Below are 6,103 nucleotides of genomic sequence, written 5' to 3'. Positions count from 1 at the left end.
CACTCCAGCCTGGCAACAGAGTGAGTCTCTGTTTCAGAACAAACAAACAAAAAAACCCAAATCTGTTTGTGTTAAAGTCGGGGGTAAAGCCATGGAGACAGATGTAGCATAATAAAAGCAATGGCTAAGACACACAGTGCTTTGCAATGTGCCCGGCACCTTATACATATTACATTGTGTAATCCTCAAAGCCACCTATCAGGTAGGTATTACTATTGTCATCTCCATTTTACAGATGGGGGAACTTCGGCTCCAAGAAGCTGAGTATTTTAAATCAGCAAGATCTCAGAGTCAGTAAGTGGAAGAGCTGGGATTTTTTTTTTTTTTTTTTTTTTTTTTTTTGAGTCAGGGTCTGGCTCTGTCACCCAGGCTGGAGTCCACTGGTGCCATCTTGGCTCACTGCAACCTGTGCCTCCTGGGCTCAAGCTATCCTCCTGTCTCAGCTTCCCAAATAGCTGGGACTACAGGTGCGTGCCACCACACCCAACTAATTTTTGTATTTTTCGTAGAGATGGGTTTTCACTACATTGCTCAGGCTGGTCTCGAACTCCACAGGCGCACAGCCACCACACCTGTGCTATGAGCCTGTAGTCCTAGCCAGTTGGGAGGCTGGGGTGGGAGGATTGCTTGAGCCCAGGAATTTGAGGCTACAGTAAGCTGCGATGGCACCACTGCACTCTAGCCTGTGTGACAGAGTGAGATTCCAACTCAAAATAACCCAAAATAACCCCTTCCTGGCTACTGTGACAAAAATCTCTTGACACTCTGTCTGGTCTCGTCTCTCTCCACACGCACCCACACACCCACTCATGGTTCGTTCATTGTGAATCCCCCAGAGGCATCACCATATATAACAGCATAGCCTCTGTCTGGCCCTGATAACCACCCACCACCCTGAGGAGCTGCTCTGTTGGGGAAGATCTGGTACCCATGGGTTCCTGTGACAAGCACCCCAGGGGGAGAGCAGGAACTCTAGTGTTAAGGGCAGATAGGTCCAATGGGCTATCTTGGGCCCCAGCTGAAGTTGGAAAATGTTAATGGGGTGTTGACCAGCAAGCAGTGGATGGGAAATTTAGGTCCAGATGTTTACAAAAAGGAGGGAGCCAGGTCTGGGAAATCTAAGACAGTTCTTGCAGCCCACCCACCCAAACCAGTGCCAGCCTGACTGAGGAACAGGGCAGAGGAAGGTGACCCAAGAATGGAGGCCTTTTTGGAGCAACTGGCTTAGTTAACTCGGAATGTTTCCAGTTTCTCTTCAGGGACTGGCTGGGATGAAGACACTGAGTCTCCTGCCCAGCCTGCCGGGCACAGGGCAAGATTGGCTGCAGAAAGGAGAGAGGCCGCAGATATCCTGCAGAGGAGACACAATTTTGAAAAGGAGGATTCAAGCAATGAAAGTCTTAGATCCCTTTAGTGTGATTTTAAATTATTTTTAGGTGGCTATCAGTGAAATGTGAAACATCCTCTGTCACTTGAGGTAATACTATTTAGTTTCTATTTTATTTATTTAGTTTTTTTGAGACAGAGTTTCAATTTTGTTGCCCAGGCTGGAGTGCAATGGTGTGATCTTGGCTCACTGCAGCCTCTGCCTCTCGGGTTCAAGTGATTCTCCTGCCTCATATTCCCAACTAGCTGGGATTATAGGAATGCACCAGCATGCTGGCTAATTTTGTATTTTTAGTAGAGTCAGGGTTTCTCCATGTTGGTCAGGCTGGTCTTGAACTCCCGACTTCAGGTGATCTGCCCGCCTCGGCCTCCTAAAGTACTGGGATTACAAGTGTGATCCACCGTGCCTGGCCAGATTCTATTGTATTTTAAAATTTTTCTTAGAGACAGGGTATCGCTCTGTCACCCAGGCTAGAGTGCTGTGGTGTAATCATAGCTCACTGCAGCCTCAAACTCCTGGGCTCGAGCCATCCTCCTACCTTGGCGACTTGCGTAGCTGGGACTCCAGAAGCACCTCATTATGCCTGGCTAATTTAAGCAAATTTTTTTGGTAGAGACAGGGTCTCCCTGTGTTGCCCAGGCTGCTCTCAAACTCCTGGCCTCAAAGAGTCTTCCCTCTTGGACTTGCCAAAGTGCTGGATGACAGGTGTGAGCCACCTATTTACTTTAAATCTTACAGTATACGCTTAGCTGTCCGTTGCCCCCATACTGGCCATGAGCTGTGACCTCAACCTGTTCTGGAGCTTTAAGGTGATTAAAGTGGACAATGATTCAACGTAAACACCACCAGAGTGAATAACCAGGGGCCCAGCCTCCTCCTGAAGGTGCATTTATATGTTTATGTCAAATGCACAGTCACAACCCTTGCGTGTTACTGGACCGCTTGCATTGAAAGAGAATGTTTTGCTGAGAAGGTTGAGTGCCCTGGAAGGAAGTTGCTCAATCTAAGTGGAAACCAAACCCTAGCTTTGGTTTCCTTGGGAAATTCTGCAGTAACTACTTCTCTCTAATTAGTGAGCATGGGTTTGACCAAGCCCTTAGCCTAGATCCTGCCCTAGTCCTATGTAGACACAGCAGTGCCCAGACCTAGAGCTATGAGACCGGCCATGCTGCTATCCTGTAACCATGCAGGTGTTGAGTCTTAGAAGGAACTACCCAGTGTGGGAGCTTTCAGGTTGTTTTCTAAATCCACAGTGGATCGACGGGAAGGAGGGACGGCGGCGAGGAGAAGCCGGGTTCCTAGCAGCTTGACTCTCATGTACGGCACACAATCAAGTCCACATTTGAAAGGAGGTTATATGATCAACAGAAAGTGAAAAGGAATTAGCTACCATTGATGACTCTAACTTTGCCATCTCACCGATAAGGAAATGAAGATCCAGACTGGTTAAGTGACTGGCCTGAGGTCATGAGTCTATGATAAATGGCAAAGGCTTCTGACCAGGGCCCATTCTCAGTACTGCACTCCAGTCACACTGATGACAGCGGCGTGACAGGCACTGTTGATAAGCCTCCCGATGGACAGAGTGACAGTCAATCGATATCTGCTGACCCCTACACGTAGGCAGCTTTACTTTTATTTTATTTTATTTTATTTTTAGACGGAGTTTTGCTCTTGTTACCCAGGCTGGAATGCAATGGCACGATCTTGGCTCACCGCAACCTCTGCCTCCTGGGTTCAGGCAATTCTCCTGCCTCAGCCTCCTGAGTAGCCAGGATTACAGGCACGCGCCACCGTGCCCAGCTAATTTTTTGTATTTTTAGTAGAGATGGGGTTTCACCATGTTGACCAGGATGGTCTCGATCTCTTGACCTCGTGATATTTTATTTAATTTTTAATTTTTTTTTTTTGAGACAGAATCTCGCTCTGTCACCTAGGCGGGAGTGCAGGTGCGATCGTGGCTCACTGCAACCTCCTCCTGCCGGGGTCAAGCAATTCTACCTCAGCCTCCCCTAGTAGCTGGGAGTAGCTGGGATTACAGTCATCGCGCCACCACGCCCAGCTAATGTTTTTATTTTTAGTAGAAATATTTTACCATGTTGGCCAGGACGGTCTTGATCTCCTGACCTCGTGATCTGCCCTCCTTGACCTCCCAAAGTGCTGGGATTACAGGCGTGAGACACCGTGCCTGGCCCATAGGCGGCTTTATACTGGCTTCTGTGAGACACTCGTGACTTCTACACTATACCGCGAGCCGTGGCCCATTTTCAAAACATGTAAATAACAGTGCGAAACAAGTGTGGTAGAGAGAAAAAATGCCATAGGAATCAGCAGAGGGAGAGCGTTCTATGAGGAGCCCTGCTGGGGGAGGTTTCATGGAGGGCTGAGCCTTGGAAGATGTATTTCATTCACACAGGTGGAGGAGGGCGGTCCTTAGAGACACTGTGAGGACAAAGTGTCAGCTGCAGAAATGGCAGGGTCTGTGAGGACGTAACAGGGTGTCTTGGGTGGAGTTATGTTCACACTAGCAAATACCGAGCATGAAGGCTGAATGGGGGACTTAGAATGTAGCCATTAAAAAGGGATTTTGGCAGGTATGGTGGTTCACCCCTGTAATCCCAGCATTTTGAGAGGCTGAGGCTGGAGGATCACTTGAGCCCAGGAGTTTGAGACCAACCTGGGCAACAGAGCGAGACCCTATCTCTACAACAAATTAAAAAATTAGCCAGGCATGGTGGTGCACACCTGTGGTCCCAGCTACTCGGGTGGCTGAAGTGGAGGATCTCTTGAGCCCAGAAGGTCGAGGCTGTAGTGAGCCATGATCATGCCACTGTTTTCAGGTCTGGGTGACAGGGTAAGACTCTATCCCTAAAACAAAAGATAGCTTTAAAAATGTATAAATAACTTAAATTATTTTAAATAAAATGGGAATTTAACCTTTATGCAATATGCTCTACAAGCCGGCCGGGGAGAACAGGGATGGGATGACACTGCCTGGGGAAGGGCTGGGTACATGAGATAGCAAAGAGCTGGGGGCCAGGGAGTGGACAGGCACCCAGAACTTGTTGCCAGCAGAGGGAAGAGATCCGACCTGCCGGCTTCCCCACCATCATTCTCCCAGCTGGCCCATAACTCCCAGCAATGCAGTATCATGTCAACACCCGCTGCTGGGTACGAAGCTTAGGCTTTCACCACCCACCACCCAACTTGGTTTCATGATCCTTCTTCTGCCCCTGGGCCCCACTTCCCTACCCTATTTATGGCTACCAGAACTCTGGCTATAAAACCATGTCTATTTCAAGACTGCTTCAAGACTCAGGCAACCCGATGTCTGTAAGATAAGTCCACACCCCTTTGGAGAGTAGACAAGGCCTTTCAAAACCTGGCTATGTCTACTCATGTTCTCCTCCCATCTTGCACCCTTGGCTCCAGGCTGATGACCTCACAGTTTCTCCTAAAAACAATGTGTATGACCCGCCATGCCTTTCTGAAGCTGTGCCTTGCAAACAGATTTCCTTCTTTGCAGAAAGTCTTTTCCTATTTGTCTTCCTGTCTTTTCTTTGGGACTCACTTCCAACGTATCACCTCTTCCAGGAAGCCTCCCTTCCTTGACACTTAGATTCCTGGCACTTAGAGCCTGTTGGCTATTCCATTATTCCTGCTCTGTCTCCACTCAGTTTTTATTATTTGTTTATTTTTGAGATGGAGTCTCACTCTGTTGCCCAGGCTGGAGTGCAGTGGCATGGTCTCGGCTCACTGCACCCACTACCTCCTGGGTTCAAGTAATTCTCCTATCTCAGCCTCCTGAGTAGCTGGGATTATAGGTGCCCACCACCACAACTGGGTAATTTTTATATTTTTAGTAGAGATGGGGTTTCACCATGTTGGCCAGAGTGGTCTCGAACTCCTGACTTCAGGTGATCTGCCCGCCTTGGCCTCCCAAAGTGCTGGGATTACAGGTGTGAACCACCATGCCTGGCTCCATTTGTTTAAATACCTGCTTTCTCTGCAAGCAGTGAGCCCAGGACCTACTTCTCATTCCATGTATTCTCAGGGCTTGATAGGACTCATTGTTCATAGGAAGGAGCTTAATAATTGTTTTGATGAATGAATGAGTGAGGGAAAAAGGATAAAGAGGAGTGAAAAAATGAAACTGGGTTTTGGGGCTTTTGGAGCAAATTAAGTGGGAATACCATGTGGAGATGTGGCCCCATCAAGACCAACCCTGTCCCAAGAATGGCTCAGGTTTGCCTTGCTGGGGTCTTTGCCCCACTATTGCCAAACCCCCATCCTCTGAACTGAGCTTAGGGTTCCAGGAAAGGTACCCCTGTCCTGAGTTGACAGCAGTGATCACAACTGCAGACAATCATGACTCTTTGAATCCTTTTTTTGATGTTAAAGCCAAAAAAGAGCATTATATAAAGTCAGAAAGAGAAAATAAATTTAGCTATCATCCCACAACCACAGTACAATTATTATTATGTTTCCATTTTCCTTTCCAGTCTTTTTCCTTATGTCTATAGTTTTTTGTTTGCTTGTTTTGTTTTGTTTTGCGTCTCACTGTCGCCGGACTAGAGTGCAGTGGCACAATCTCGGCTCACTGTACTCACCACCTCCCTGGTTCAAGCGATTCTCCTGCCTCAGCCTCCCAAGTGGCTGGGACCACAGGTACACGCCACCATGCCCAGCTAATTTTTATTTTTGGTTTCACCATGT

The sequence above is a fragment of the Callithrix jacchus genome, chromosome 19 (genome assembly GCF_049354715.1).
Source record: "Callithrix jacchus isolate 240 chromosome 19, calJac240_pri, whole genome shotgun sequence".
Lineage (NCBI taxonomy): Eukaryota > Metazoa > Chordata > Mammalia > Primates > Cebidae > Callithrix > Callithrix jacchus.
Note: the sequence above shows the minus strand (reverse complement) of the source record.